The sequence below is a fragment of the Gobio gobio genome (assembly GCF_949357685.1).
Source record: "Gobio gobio genome assembly, chromosome: 13".
Classification (NCBI taxonomy): Eukaryota; Metazoa; Chordata; class Actinopteri; order Cypriniformes; family Gobionidae; genus Gobio; species Gobio gobio.
In genome coordinates, this window is record NC_137106.1 from 35,673,247 (window position 1) to 35,690,306 (window position 17,060).

At 37.5% G+C, this 17,060-nt stretch overlaps 1 protein-coding gene across 3 annotated transcripts in view; it reads left to right on the forward strand.

Annotated features, from left to right (window-relative positions):
- Positions 1 to 17,060, forward strand: part of snap25b (synaptosome associated protein 25b) — a 53,350-nt gene that overhangs the window by 6,401 nt on the left and 29,889 nt on the right. The gene's annotated exons all lie outside the window — the stretch shown is intronic.

The following is a 17,060-nucleotide window of genomic DNA, read 5'->3' on the forward strand; positions in this document are numbered from 1 at the left end:
CATGAATTTTCTTACATATTTGGGTCTTTAGCAACCCGGATCTATATCTAACACCTATCGCGGTAATATAAAACTCTCCTGATATTAGAGCAACAATTACAGAAGAATCAAATAAAGCATATTTTGTTACCTTTTGGAACTTGGAAGGGTTCAGTTTGAGCAGATGTTTTATACCATCATCTATGTCCTTGTCTTATTCAGTCATCAAAGATTCAATTATTGTTTTGCAAAAAATGAATGGGAAAACATGCATTCTTTTATCATTTGTTTATACACATAAATAAAAACAATAAAAAGGGTTGCAAATGACATTCAAAGCATAAAAATGTGCAATGCAATTGTGAAAGGCACTAAAAGAGATTGAGAAAATGTGTCTTTGGCCAACCAAAAACAATCGTAAGACTGCAATGATAACACTTGACATGCAGCCGTAGCAAAAACATTCATAAAATATCACATTTATGATGAATTGATTGAAGAAAACTAAGAAGGTTGTGAACTTTAAAAAATGAATGACGAGGACGGTTGTGAATGACGTCCCGGGTCACTAGAAACCATAGGTTTGCGTTTAAGGGTTGCGTTTTAGTACTCTTAGTTATTTTTTAGTAATTATGTGCTATTGTCATTATACAGTATATTTGACAATGGCACAAAAATTACTAAAACATAACCCAGGACGTCATTCACTACCCTCTTCCTCATTCATTTTTCAAAGTTAGACATTATATATATGTTATATATATGTTAACGTTAATTCTTTCAAAATCCTTAACACGTTAAAATAATTTAAAGCAAATAATGCAAATAAAGAAATTACGGCATTAACGTAATTCAACCAACACAGTTAGATGACCTTGTGAGTCGACATCTACAATGGAAATGGACATTTATATTCTAAACCCCTTAACCTATCAGATCATTTTAAGCCGCTAAACTCCGGGAAAGTTTTCAGTCCAATTATCCAGCAAGAAAAGCATTCAAACAATCAGTCCAAAAACCGCGCTAATAGAAAGAAAACAGCCCACCGCTGTATGGCCAGATGATACGCTAACAATGTTTATTGTCTAGATAAAGCAAACCAACTTCTCGCTAGTAAAGTTTTGATAGATGCGTATTGTAAAGATGATTGCGGTGACGTACAGTAAGCCTGTGAGTCTGTTATATTGATGTGAAAACTACACACTGATCACACATTGTGTTTATTCACAGACACGTTTCAGTACATTCACGTTGTTTCCACACACATTTAGGATAATGTTTTTATCTGTTGTGTATGTTGCTGTGTTTAGTCATTCTGAATGGATCCATCTAGGCCTACTGTAGTAGGCATATGCAGTCAGGTATAGGCGGCTGTTTTTAAGTTGGCGTCTTCATGCGGTCATGTTCAGTATCGCAACTTGACAGGTCTAAACAAGCTCTTAAAAGCTCTAAGCAAGTTCTTTGTTGTTGCACTGTACACATACTGTACAATGAATTCTCAAAAGTTTTGTTCTCTAATGTTTTGTTTTTCATGTGTGTTTTGGTGTGCATTAATTTATGAATTATATTATTTGGTTATTAGGTGTCCTTTTGGAAACTACCGTGTAGGAAGATACATCATGGCCATATTCCAGGATGACAATGTCACGATTCATCAGGCTCAAATTGTGAAAATTGTGTTATTTCGAAGAGGTGCATCAATGTTTGGTCAAGATCTTGTATTGGCAATGCAAGAGTCCAACACTCTGTAAAGTCTCCACCAGTACATCCCAAAGACTTTCAATGAATTCAAGGTCTGGACTCAGAGGTGCCAAAAACGGATGAATCTTGACATTGTCATCCTGGGATGATGTGTCTGGGCTGTTTAAGAAATGAAAAGCTACACCCTCCATCAATGAGGGGTAGAAGAACTGTTGCCAAACATATGACATGCTAGAAACATAATCACTGCAATAATGATCCAGTCATAGTCTCTTAAGCATGTGCCTATTTAAGACTAAGCAAGTAACATATACATTGCAAATAGTTACTTTTACTATAGGAGGTGTTTTTTCAGTGCTGATAAGAGCTTCTTGAAGGGCTCTTAAAGCATGAGTTGGGCCTGCCTTTGACTTCACAGCTCAGGATAGTCACTTGTGAAGGGTTTGAGACTGTGTTTTTGATATGACTAACGGATAGCTATATATACAATATACACAGATGAGGCATAACATTATGACGAAGTGAATAACTGATTATCTCTTCATCACGGCACCTGTTGGGTGGGATATATTAGGCAGCAAGTGAACATTTTGTCCTCAAAGTTGATGTGCTAGAAGCAGGAAAAATTGGCAAGCGGAAGGATTTGAGTGAGTTTGACAAGGGCCAAATTGTGATTTGTCAGAGCATCTCCAAAACTGCAGCTCTTGAGGGGTGTTTTCCTGTCTGCAGTGGTCAGTATCTATCAAAAGTGGTCCAAGAAAGGAACAGTGGTGAACCGGCAACAAGATCATGGGTATCCAAGGCTCATTGATGCACAAGGGGAGCGAAGGCTGGCCCGTGTTGTCCGATCAAACAGAAGAGCTACGACCCCTGACCACCGCCGAAAGCACCAACAGTGGGCACGTGAGCATCAGAACTGGACCACGGAGCAATGGAAGAAGGTGGCCTGGTCTGATGAATCACAATTTCTTTTACATCACATGGATGGCTGGGTGCGTGTACGTTGCTTACCTGAGGAACACATGGCACCAGGATGCACTATGGGAAGAAGACAAGCCGGTGGAGGCAGTGTGATGCTTTGGGCAATGTTCTGCTGGGGATGTTACTTTGACACGTACCACCTACCGAAGCATTGTTGCAGACCATGTACTCCCTTTCATGGAAACGGTATTCCCTGGTGGCTGTGGCATCTTTTAGCAGGATAATGCTGCGGCACAAAGCAAAAATGGTTCAGGAATGGTTTGAAGAGCACAACAACGAGTTTGAGGTGTTGACTTGGCCTCCAAATTCCCCAGATCTCAATCCAATCGAGCATCTGTGGGATGTGCTGAACAAACAAGTCCGATCCATGGAGGCTCCACCTCACAACTTACAGGACTACTAACATCTGCTACTAACATCTTGGTGCCAGATACCACAGCACACCTTCAGGGGTCTAGTGGAGTCCATGCCTCGACAGGTCAGGGCTGTTTTGGCTGCAAAAGTGGGACCAACATAATATTAGGATAATGTATTAGTCATAATTGTATGCCTGATCGGTGTATATATAAAGCAGCAACATCAATATTATAAAAGACCAATGTTCAGTAAGAAGTTTATGATTAAAAAATATGTAAGAAATAGTTATTCCTTGTATAGTTCTTTAGTCTTGCTGTTAAAATAGATTAGAATGCCAAAAATATTCAAAGACCATTGAAGCCATGTGATAGCTTTTGTTTGAGAAACAGACTGGAAATTAAGCCATTATTCTTATTATTCAAGCTTGAAAACCCCAGCTGTCATTCATTTTAATTGCATGAACAAAATATGTGTGTTTCACAGAAGAGAGAAAGTCATATTAAATAGCTTTGAATGTATAAACAGAATTTAGAGTCTTAACTATCCATTGTATGATTAATATTTAGATATGACATTATGCATAATATTAAATAACACTACATAATCTGGTCCTGTTTATTCCTGGTGCATTGTGGGTTTTATAAAAGCCAGTCATGTCTGTGTTTAGCCCAGTGTCTCCACACAAAAACATTGTTACATTAATAATCTTGACCTCATATTTCTCATTGAATAATGTATGTCTGCAGTGCACTGTGAAGGCAAAGACAGATGTGTCCGTGTGTGGCGCTGACATTTCCACTGCCCTTGACATAGAAACAGCTGCATCTGAAGACCCACAATGCACTTTCGAAGGTTTCGCCATCCTATTCATGCTGCAAGCTGTGTGCCTTTAAAGGATTCTGAATTAAAGTCTCATTTGAAATGCAGCGAAATGAGACACTGGAGGCCATTGTGATGTTAATGATGGAAAAGCATCAAAATAATGGGAAGTATTATAATATTTAAGCTTTCTTTTATGTCAAATGTGTTTTAGAAGAGCGTGGGGAATATCATATGGGATAAAATATTGTTGGAATAACGTTTTGAATGCGTTTTACTGAAATAAAGACGAGCTAAACGTGACATCCTCTCCATCACAGGGCTGAGATCATGATCGTGTCCTACTTTCAGAGTCGACTATGCCTCTCAAGTGCCACGCCGAGCATGATTAATGTGTTTCAGTGTGCTTTCCAAACGGAGGTACAGTATTATACAAGCCTTAACTGAAATTCTGTTGACATTTGGAAATGAACACTGCCAATTCACTTCCTGCTAACATGCCTCCTCTGGAGGTACAGGATTCAATTCTCCTGACATTTTCGTAATTCTATAGACGTGTACTTTTGGGAATCGGTTATAGCCGACCTGCGTGTTCGACCTTGTCGAGCAGTGTAAGCGTCAAAACAGCGGCCTGAGGAATGGGACCTGGAGATTTCGTGACAGCTACATTCAAATCTTTAATCACACACTTCGCAGACGGCCGACTCATGCTAACTACCCTGCTTTCTCCGTTTTTTATCTCACCTTGGAGAACTGTTGTCTTCTGGAAGGTGTCGGAACGGCTGATTAGGTTTGATGAGCTGTGTTTTTGTAATGAGCAGGATTTAATAGCCGACTATTAGAGGTAACAGAGCTCTCAGGGGGGTTAGATGGAGTTGAGTTTTTGCTTCTTCTGACCATCTTCCATGGTGCAATTGATGCAATCTATTTTTATAGATATAGTTCACCCAATTGATGAAAATTCTTGCATCATTCCAGATCAGAATGACTTTCTTTTCTCCGTGGAACATAAAAGCAAATGTTTTAAAGAACATTCACACTGTTAGTTTCCATACTGTATCAAATAAAGGTTATTGATTTGGCATTTGTGGTTCCATGAAGAACCTTTAACATCCATGGAAACGTTTTCTATAGCAATTTTATAGCAGAAAATGTTTTTATTAATGTTCTTCACACTAACAAAAAAACGGTTATTTTAAGAACTCTTCACTGAAAGGTTCTTTGAGAAGATTCAATGGAATCTCTGTGGAAACCCCGTTTTTTCAGTATCTATTTTTCGATGTGGATAGAATGGAGAGAAATCTGTTTTCTAGGGTTGGATGGTTCTTCAGGTTGCTTGGTAACTTGCAAATTACCAAACACTTGTCTGTGCTGTTTGGATGTCCCGCCATTTTCTCATTCTCTCTCTCTCTCCCTCTCTATTTTGTGTCCTTTACTGTGCCTTATTGTTATTTCGAGTTGGCTTGCATATTCAACATGTAGATACGTCCTATTTTTTAAAACTTTGTTTGTAAAAGTTTTGGTTTCCTTTGTTTCTCCTCATTCTCCCCCTCTTTTCTAGTTGTCATGGTTTTCAAGCTTTAAACTGAATGGGATTTGCAGTCTAATGGCTGTCTAGGGAATGTGCGATCAGGTAATGGCAGAAGAGTGAGCGTACAGGGAAGTATCTGCTTCAGGATGGGAGGTCACAGCTGGAATATCCCGTGGTGCGGTTTTGCTCGGAATGAGATCTGATTATGCTGCATATTGAGGGAACATTTGGTGTGGCATGAGACTAAATCATGCATAAAGGCAATTCTGCAAGAGTAAACATCACATACGACTATAATTAGGCTCGTGTCTGTGCCAGATAACACTGTGCTGGAAGTGTTTTCTGGGGAGCAAAATCTTTAAAAGTTTGGCCCCTTGGGTCACAGCCAGTTCCTGTCGTGCCAAGCGAGATGATCGTTTTTACAGAGCATTTATACATTAGCTGCTGTATTATACAAAATATTTATACACTAAATTATTATGTATTATACACTCTCGTATGGATCTTTATTCTTAGGGCCCAGAGCGCATTAAAGAACATATCACACATATCTATCTAGACACATCCAGATCATTTTATAAGAGCAGCGCAAATTAGTGTCTGGTTTAAAACATGCTTTTTTGGGCATTAAATAATGGAGCAAATACCAGTAAATTGACGAGCGCAAATCTTAGTAAATCACTTTGTGTGATTAGTTTAAATACTCTCCTCCCATACTTTTTGCGTCTAAAAGGGAAACTAACTACACATGAATATGCAATAAGGTCAGTCGCAAAAATAACTGTCCACGCCTTTTCAGCCCTATTTTTTTCACTGTGTGTCTTCAGTAAATCCTGACAGTATTTTTTAACACCAAAAGAGGGTTTGTGTTTGTGCAAGCTTTTCGGAAATCTGAAATAAAAGACGTTTAAACTAACAAATTAAAATTGTGGGGTAACGCAGCGCTGTTTTAGTTGATCGAAACAATCATACTAAAATACATTTGAGTATGTTCAAAGTTAAGTTAAAACGTTACTCCGTTTCTTAAATTCTTATATTGCAAATTTCCCTGGATTTAAACATTGTTGGAAACGTGGGATAATGTAAGCGCACAATTGAATATAATATATAAAACTGTGTTGCTGGTTTTTGGATATTTTAATGCAAAAATCTTACACATTGTGCCTTTAACTGTCTTTTGCAACCACTGCCAGCGTTTTTATTTTATTTTAAAATTTTCATAAAACTTTCCTGGCCCCCAAAATATTTTTTGTATGAATATCTGAACATGCAATATATCAAACTAAAGAACAGAGCCTCTGCAAAAAAAAAAAAACTAAACCTTTTATTTTAGCTTAGCTTTTTTTTTAGCTTTATTTTATTTTATTAAGTGTTATTAATCAACACTTGAATGTGGGTCAGTTTAAAAAAAAAAGCAACATTTTGAACAAAACGATGAGAAAATCACTTGTTTCTGCTTCTTTTTTCCTGTGTTTTGATCCAGAGATTCTGTTCTCTTTCAGTATACCCAATAATAGTGAAAACACAGAAAGCCGTACAATTCTGTTAATGTCCGGGAAGCGTTGTCTCATAAATGAGATCTGAGCGCATGGTCTGAAGCGCATGGCACAGGTGCACTTAGGGCGTGTCCGGATTCGCTTTTGCTATTTAACGATGGACAAAACAGCCTGCACACCATGCGCATTGTCCAAAAGGGTTGTACCTAGTCTCTCAATGAGTAATGGGTAAGTTTTGGGTGTAACGTGCAATAAACCAATCAGAGTCTCATCTCGCATTCCCTTTAAAAGCCAGTTGGGCTTGCACCATGGCGGAATTTGCAAGCGGAAAGACTGAACGCTTCTCCATGGAGGAATCCTTTTTTTTATGTTTTTTATATTTGGCATGTTTTGTGTGCTGCTGTGCGTCCCCATGTGTGTAATAAGCAGAGTGTATGTGCGTTGTGCACCCGCCTTTAGGCGCATTTTACTAACGCGCCCTTTAAATAACACAACAAATACTGTGCTACTGACTTTAGATCAGGTTTTTGTTGGTCAATGGCGCGGTCGTTTTCAGTTGCCTCAAAATAGCAACGCGCAAACAATGCACCTGAGCACACCTCGTTTTCAGACCAGCACGCCCATGGGTAAACAGATGGGCGCGAGTGCATTTGCTATTGAAACAACTGGCCGTGAAAATTATCAAATGAAACTAGCAAAAAACACTCGCTTCGTATTGCGCCAGGCGTATGATAGGGCCCCAATGTTTTTAATTGACAGTTCAGGTACGTGTATATGAGAGATTTCTTTCAATGAATCTCATAAGTTGTTCTAAGTGAATTGAACAGAAGGGGCGGGACAACACAGTAAGCATAAATCCTCTTTGAGTGGTGGGCTTAATCTGTGGCCCTGTGTCATCTGGCATGGCTGATGTGACGCAGCCTGACACCAGGTCTCTGGAGGGGGCGGCAGTTCGATCTTCTTTGGAGGATACACTGAAATGTTGAGTGACAGGCTGTGTTTATCTCACTGATCTCTAACATCCATTTCTTCTTGTGGACTCTGTTTTCATATAGAAGAGACTCATTCATTGCGCTCTTCATGAGATGTGGAGGCACATGTGGTACATCTGGGGTCACATTCATCTTCTTCAAACGCCTTGCATTATGTTGAATGCTCAATGAACAATTTGTCCTTCATCGGGGCGGTCTTTTTTATTGTATGTTTCATCATTGCAAGCTATTCTTAACTGTGCTGGGTGACACATCCTGCCGAGCAATGTGCTTTTGGGATTTGTACTGGGATGTGTTAAAAAGAAGCACCTGGCCTTTTCTTTGTCAGCACTTACCTGATATTGTATATATATTCTCTTGCTTTATTTTATTGTATAGTTGCATTAATATCTCTAAGTAAGACTCAGTTGGATGCTGTTTATCACATATTGTAAATGTTCTGTGAAAATGTCAGATCACTCTGAGTACTCAGTGTTAATTACTCTGCTTATTTTATATTCACAATAGCAGCTGAGTCATTAATGTAGTTTTGGTCTGCCGTTAACATTAAGCATCACATTTCCAGGGTCGTTTTTGCATCGCCTCTTATCAAAGGTGTCTGTGCAAAATCTGCTAAAACGTTGAACTGAGGGTTATTTGATGCAGAAATTAAATTATGTGTTCTTTTTTAATCGAGATGGATTTGATGCCTGCATCAAAATATTTCAAAACCATGTGTTTGTTCAGTGCTGGTGCAGGTCTTTATTTATAATAATCATCAAGATTGATCACCATCACATTGAATACAAATGGTAAATGTTGTTTAGAGACAACAGCACAAAAGTAATAATAATAGCCATATTCAGAGCCACATTCATCTCTATTATATGGACGTAAAAATGGATATATAGTTTTAGTCATATGTGCAACATAATGTTATGCTTTCAGTTTCACTCATGAATATAAAAAGGCAATTTCCTCCAAAATGATAATCACAAGACACATGGTATATAATAGAGCGGTGTTGCTGTTTTCTATGTGGCCAGAGTTCAACAAACCTGTTTCTCAATGTCAAGGTTGCAGTATATATCAACCTTGTACTTGCCCTTCATGTCAGGGGTGGTTTGCACAACACAACACTTGCCAAAGGGCCAAATGAAATGAGCTGTTGCATTCTGAAGAGAGAAATGCAATGCGCAGGCCCTTATATTAGTATATATTGGTGTGGTTTGGTTAATACAAATGTGTTTTCAAGTCTTTATAGGTTGCATAATTTTCCCCCAGAAACTGAAAATGATTCAGATTTATGAGAGTAAAAGTCTTTAATGGGAAAGTATCTCTATGATTGACATTTAAACATTTAAAAATGCATTGTAGATGAGTCAAAATTGGCCCAAATTGGTTCTGATACATCAGTCACGGCTGATTACCGGAAAAGCAAAGTATACCCACGGCTGCCATGTTTGGGTGGCGGTGTAGTTTTTCTCTCGGGGTGTGGATTAACTAAGCTGGTTTGGCGGATAAGCCACGTCCTTGAAGAACAATGATTTACAAGATGGCCTGTGCATCCATGGCATTGTAGAGACAAGGCTGGAAGAAAATGCTCGCCAATGAGAAAGCCATTGCTCTTGTTCCCTATCAGACACATCATCCATTATTAATGGAATACTGCATTAGAATGGCTCAGGAGAGATAGTAGCTAATGGAGTGAGAGGTGGAGAGAAAGCACATCGATGAGACTGACATCGTATACAGTGTAACTGGACCTCTAATTTTTTGTTTATCACCTGGAGAAGATGCAGTTTCCATTGCACCCTTTGAAAAACAATTTACACCAGTGTCCAGCTCAAAGACGATACAAGCTCACTTCTGTTGGATGTTGCTTTAAGAATGAATATTTTAGGTGACTGTGTGCTTATTTGCATTTGTAACATGGCTTCCATCCTTGTTTTTGCAACTGTCTGTTGCGTATTTAAAGGAATATGTCTTTTGTAATCCTTGTAAACATAATTACAATAGATACACAAAAGTTTGGGGTTGGTAAGGTTTTCGTAATGTTTTTAATAGAAGTCACCAAGGCTGTATTTATTTATTCAAAAATAAATGAAAACATAAATAAATTGTTTTCTATTTCTATTTAAAAGGTAATTATTTCCTGAGATGGCAAAGCTTCCTTCAGAAATCCTTCCTTTAATTTGCTGATTATGGTGCTTTAGAAACATTTCTTATTATCAATGTTGAAAACAGCTGCGTAATATTTTTCAGGATTCTTCAATGAAGAGAACGTTCAAAAATAAATACAAAGTTTAACCTGCTTGCAACCACATCATTCTCTAGGGCACAGCTTATTGGTTCCTGCTGTATAAGCAGCCAATGAGCTCACTGTTCAACCTTCAAATACTTTAACAATCTGAGTGCATGGTCTGAAGCGCATGGCGCAAGTGCACTTAGGGCATGTCCGAATCCACTTTTGCTAGTTTAACGACGGAAAAAAAGGTTGGCGCGCCTGGCGCGTGGTCCAAAAGGGTTGTACCTAGTCTCTTAATGAGTCATGGGTGTGTGTTGGGTGTAACTTGCAATAAACCAATCAGAGTCTCATCTCCCATTCTCTTTAAAAGCCAGTTGGGCTTGCACCGTGGCGGATTCACTTTTTACTGTACATGGTGGAAAGACGCTTCTATATTTAATATTTAAAAATGTTTGTGTGCTGTTGCGTGTCCCTGTGTGTAATAAGCAATGTGTAAATGCATTGTGCAACCGCCTAGGCATATATTACTAGGGATGTAACGATTCACTCAACTCACGATGCGATGCGATTCACGATACTAATTTCACGATACGATCTTCTCACATTTTTTTTTTTTACAAAAGCTTAATATAAAATAAGTGTCCTTTTATTTCTCAGACAAAATTCTGCATATTTCTTTGTAAAATTGAAATGTATATTTAATGTCAAATAATAACTCAATTGAAATTTTAAAACAAATCCTCAAAAAGTCCCTTCAATGAGATCTTCCAATGGTGTTTTCTTGGGGGGAGGTTGTTACAGATAAAACAAAGTACACAAAATAGAAAAATAAACAATAAGCATAAGAAAAAAATTAATAAAAGAGAAAAAGAATGTGCTATCAAAACAGTTCAAAAACGATATAAAATTGATACAAATGTTCAATTAAAAGCTACCCTAAGAAAATTTGTTTTAATCCGAGATTTAAACATGCAGAGAGATTGAGCTTGCCTTATCTCAATCGGTAAGGAATTCCATAATTTTGGAGCTAATGAGGAAAAAGCCCTATCACCCATCTGTTTTAGATGAATTTTCGGAACAACTAAAAGACCAGTTTCAGATGAACAAAGGTCACGCGTCAGAGTATAGGGAATTAAAAGCTCAGACAAATATTTGAGGTGTCAACCCATGTAAAGCCTTGTAAGTAAGCATCACAATTTTAAAATCAACCCCAAACTTAACCGGGAGCCAATGCAAAGACTCCAAAATAGGAGTGATATGATCTCTCATTCTAGTTCTTGTAAGGATTCTAGCAGCCAAATTTTGAACTACCTGCAATTTGTTTAAGGTAGCAAGGCATTGCAATAATCAATACGGGTAAATGCGAAATACTGTACTGTACGAGATACTGTATTTTTAACATGTGGCTCAAATGTTAGATTTGCATCAAAGATCACTCCCAAATTCTTTGTTTGATACTCCAGAATTGAACCATCAACAGTTAGGGTAACCGACCCAGATTCGTAGTTGGTGGGGTGAACCAATGAGCATAGTCTCAGTCTTCTCACTGCTAAGACATTTTGAGACATACATTCGTTTATCTTAGAGATACATTTAGAAAGAAAATCAACAGGCACAATTTCATCAGGTTTTAAGTGTACGTATAGATCTGAGTATCGTCTGCATAAAAATTTAATTTTAGACCAAGAGATCTCAAAAGCTGACCAAGTGAAAAAATATAAATGTTGAAAAGCAAAGGGCCCAAAATTGATCCCTGAGGAACTCCAGATTGCTCCAACGCCGACCTCAGACCTAAATCCACCCATGGCAACAAACTGCCTAGATCAACAAGGTAGGACTTAAACCAATTAAGTGCAATATCAGAAACCCCAAAGACAGTTTCTAGACGAGTAATTAAAACCGAATGATCGACAGTGTGAAAAGCAGCACTGGGATCTAGAAGGATCAAAATTGAAAGACTGCAAAGATTGCAAAGGCTCAAACAGATTGTTTTCAGTTTAATGAGAAATTACCCATAATTGTATATAAAGTGCATAATAAGTCAAGAAAGAGATGTAGTATGTGATCCAGGTATTCTGTGCATACAGAAAATGTGCATATTGTGCGCAGTACACTATATAATCTGGAAACAGTAAGAGATTCTGAACTCCGCCAATGTCAATGATGCGTTTAGACAAGGTCACCTGTGACCTTCAAATTTGACTGTTAGTTGTAAATGTCAAGTTCAACAAAATAAGTACTCTTGTTCTCTCCAGGGAGTACAACAAATGGATGGGGATGGACAACAAATCTTCTGATATAGGTCACATATGAATCTAAAATCTCATTAGTTCATCATCATAAAAATGGTGAGGTGCTTGACAGAAAGAACAGCACACACCATGGCACTCTCTCAAGGGAGTGTGTGATCATTTTTGCTCCGACATCTGAAAAATATTTAATTATTTTGTGTTAGATGGTGACGCATCCACAAACTACATCCCAACCATTATTTTCAGATGCCGTACGCTAGACTCACAAAAGAATAAAATAAAAGCATCATTCATTTTCATGCGCTGCACTCCATGCTGTTTTATGGCCATGAAACATTAAACGTCTGACGAGTCACAAAGCAAAAATAATTCTGAACCCACTTCTCTTACCGACTGTAGATTTCAGCCTCTGCCACATAGAAATCAGTCTGCATGGCAAATCACTTTCATGTACTGTAGATCATGAATGTCTGTCAGTAAATTTTCATGCACTGTTGTAAGCTCGTATTAAGTAAAGATTTGCTTAGACATTTCTCTTATTTTCCCCCTTTAAGATGTGGCTCTTTCTGAACGTAATTGGCACTTGAGGAGCCTTGGTGATTACTTTTGAGGTGCTACATTTCCAGTGTGATAGTGAAAGTGCGAGACATGGCAGTTTGAGGGTTCCTCAAAAATGATTCTTTTATAACAGCTTCTATAGAAAGAACCGGAACGAAAAAGAGGAGGGGAGTGGGAATCTTAATACCATATGTGCTCCATATAGAATGACCTATTTCCGCTTTAATAGATTTGTCTGTTTTCTTGCCATGCAGCATATATGCAAATATTAACATGCTCATCCAGATTTATATAAATTCTGATCTATTCCCGAAATATGTTATCTTGTACTTGAAGCTTAAATAATGCTTTAAAAATATTTACATTTTAGTAAATCTGGGAGTCGATCCCAAAAAGAATAGGTTCTGAGAATCAAGAGTTGACTCCACGAAGGACTGGCGCATCCTCGACTACCAAACTACTGCACATCCCAGAAAAGCCTTTTTGATGCATCCAGCGACTTAGAACAGTTTGATTCTGTTCACCAAAAATATTAGTTCAGATTTGTTTGATGATTAATTCTGTGATCATTACAACATTGAGTTGTTCACGATAGCATAGCAGCACTAATATAAAATACAGATCTTAAAAGGACAGCAGCTACATAAAACATAGAGTAGCATAACAAAGAGCTTTATTCATTTTCACTAGTGCTTTGTCAAAAGAGCACTCATAAACAAAGCTGATAAAGTTTTAAAGAAAAGAGTCAAGCGCCAATAGGTAAACTCATCATGTCACTTGCTGGACTTTGGTTTTAATTGGTTTAATAACACAAATGTTAGAGGAGGCAGACAGCTTAAAAACTGCACTTATGACCTAACTGACCAATCAGAGTGGATATTCAAATGATGCAAACTAAATTTACATAACCAGTCATTGTCAGAGGTAACCATTCAAGCTAATCAACTTTCAGTATCACATTAGTGCGTCATCAAACTCCTGTATGTTCAGTTTAGACAGCAGGTGAAGAGAAACTTTAAAATGTATTCAAGATATTAATGAAATGCAAATTAATAAATATAAATCTGCCCGAATGTAAGATGAAGTTCCTCTACTATGAATATTATATGAGTAAATGTTTGATGGAATTGAGCTCTCCATTCATTTATATACAAACGTCAGGTCATAGACTGTATACACTGCAATATTTTTTTGGAGAGATTATAATGTGTTATTTATTATCAAGACTATTTCTAAAATATCATGGGGATATAACCTATTTACAGGAGGATGATTATCATAACATATATTAATATAAAACCTTCTGCAATCATTTCAACCTGCCTTTGCTTGTCCAGCCTTTGTTTATATATTATTTTGTATTTATTTTTAATATCTTATATATCTTAATACTAACAATCATAATGGTAAAAAAATAGTGCACTGGTCGCTATAAGCCATTATTGTTTTAAGGGTTAAGAAAATTAACCTGGAATCGACTCTCAGAATCAGAATTGAAATCAATTCTAGTAACAATTTTTTTTTTTTAAATGTGTAAATTGATGGGGTTTTTTTTGGTTTTTTTGGATCATCAGTCATCAAGCTCAGCAAACACTGATCACAGACACAAATATATAGCTCTAATTTCACCAAGAGAATTGCTCACAAAAAAAAAACATAGTCATCATGTTTTCAGGCACTTTCAAGTTTGATTTTGACGTGACATAAAGCAGTGATATCTAAGTGGCTGAGTTGTTTACTTACTTTTTGATTACTCTTCCCATTAATGGCATCATTTTGTTCATTCAGATCGATTCACAAACACCCTCGAAAACAAGAGGCGGGATTTAATGCACAAACCAATCATATCCAATCAAAGTGCGAAATGTAGTGCGATGTGACTTTCCCCCATTCATTCTCAATTACCACCGCACGCTTTAGGGGGTCTGTAAAAAGTCAATGGGCTCAGGGGAGGCAAGAAAGATGCAAACTCCCGCTGTAACTTGCATGTGTCGCTGTTGGACAGGCTTCAGGGACAGGGTTACTTTACAAAAACAACTGATTTATACACTTTTTGTAAAATTGCGTTATTATTTCTCATCCAATTTATTGAGGAGGCACTGCCTCAGGAAACGCCCCTGATTACAAGGCTGTTGATAGTTCAGCTAGTTAATTTGTAAAACAAATGAGAGACATTAGAACAGAAAAAAAAGCAAGAAGCCACAAGCGCCAGCCTCATGCTACAGATCAGCAGGCTTTCGACTTGACGCTCTGTATAAATGCGATTCTTTTGTTAATCTAATTGTCCTATAATAAAGAAGAGAGTAAGTTAATTACTCATGATTTCTCTGGACCTCTCACAACTGGAGCGAGGAGAGAGATATATAGAGCAGCCAGAGAGAAGATGGAGCATCTGAGGTCTGCTGCCTTTTCCAGTTGGCACAGGACGAATGCCTAATGACAGAGAGCACTGGGAGCAGTTCCAGCTGATTTCTGGCAATATATTTACATGACTTGATGCCAACTTGCACTTGATTAAAGTAACATTGCATGGACTGGTGGTCATGAATTCTTGGCACCATCCAAGTGGACAAAAATAGTGATGACGGTTGTTACAGTAGCTCAACTGGCATAATACTAGCAGTGCCACGGTCATGAAATTACTAATTTTAAAGCATTGTAAGTGGTTGTGGTTTCACATATTTATGTTGAATGCATAAATGAAATGTAGTCTATTGCCTGTTTAAATTAGGTATGTTACCGAAATTGCAATAGTCCTTTCTTTCGTACTGTCAAACAGCTTCTCGAACAAGAAAAAATGTAGAGTGGTACTTGATTTTGTCCATTGTGAATTGATTGGGTCGTTGCGATTGGTCGGTCTCATGTGAGTGACAGGTTGCCCCGCCCTCACATCAGTAAACGCATCATCAGAGAAGAGATGTTGCCGCAAGACGTAGGGGAAGTTATTTTTATGTGCACTAATAAATCATTCATAGATACCGCAATATTCCATAAAAACATTTTTTGGTGACTTTAAAGAGACACATTCTATATTACTTAAGTGGTAGATCTTGACAAAATCTCTCATTGGTCCCTATGATGATCAACAGTCGGCAGATCAAGCATCTTCCATGCCAGGAAATGAGGAATACAAGGGAAACATGCCAATGCCAGGATGCCAAGATGATGCTGTAGCCAACATTACACACTTGTATCAAATTCTACATTTATAAACTAGATTATATAAGCATCTTTATATGTTTTGTGCTTGAGTTTCAGTGGAACAAATAAATTATCTCATGGTACATTAGACACACTGTGGCCTTTATGAAAGCATTCAAGACCTTCAACACAGATGGTCGTGACATATATAATAATTTCTGCGAACACTCTTTAAAATGACCCTGTGGTCAGTCTAGAAAGAGCATTTGTCTTTCAAGTCAACATTAAAAGGCACTCATGACCCATTTTATATCAGATGTATTTTTAGACTACGTAGGATGGTGCTTAATTTTATCCATCATAAATTGATTAGATGGAATAAGGAGCCAAGAGGAAATTTGTATGGGGAGCAAGTTGTTACAGTTGGATTAAATATAACAAAGACATCTTTTTTTCTTTAAAATTACGTTCACCAATGAATTGTGCACAATAAGGTCAGGAATGTGCATTTAGAAAATGAATATGATCAGTTTTGTGTTGACTAGGGATGCACCGATATGACTATTTTGTCCGATAACGTTAATTCTTTATATTTGAAAGCCGATAACCGATATATTGGCAAATAAATCTAATTTGATATAATTTTTGAGAGCCTGATTAAAAAAACTTAAGTCTCATCATTAAAAGGCACACAATTATAATGTTATTATAATTTTATGTAGCCTATGTGGCATTTTCAATCATATTTCAAGCAATTCAAAACCATCATGGTGAACAGTGTGAAGTGTCTCAGCTGAAGGAAAAATACACAATTTATCGGCTCGAATATATCGGCCAAATTTTCTTATCAGGCCGATAACGATAACATTAATGAACATATATCAGCCGATACCGATATGGTGGCCGAAATATCGTGCATCCCTACTGTGGACTGCAGTATTTTCGGTAGTAGCAATAATGTAGTTCTCAGTACACATTTTCCGGGATATCTCTTTATTCTCTCTTTCTTTTGTTAGCTTTGAGAAA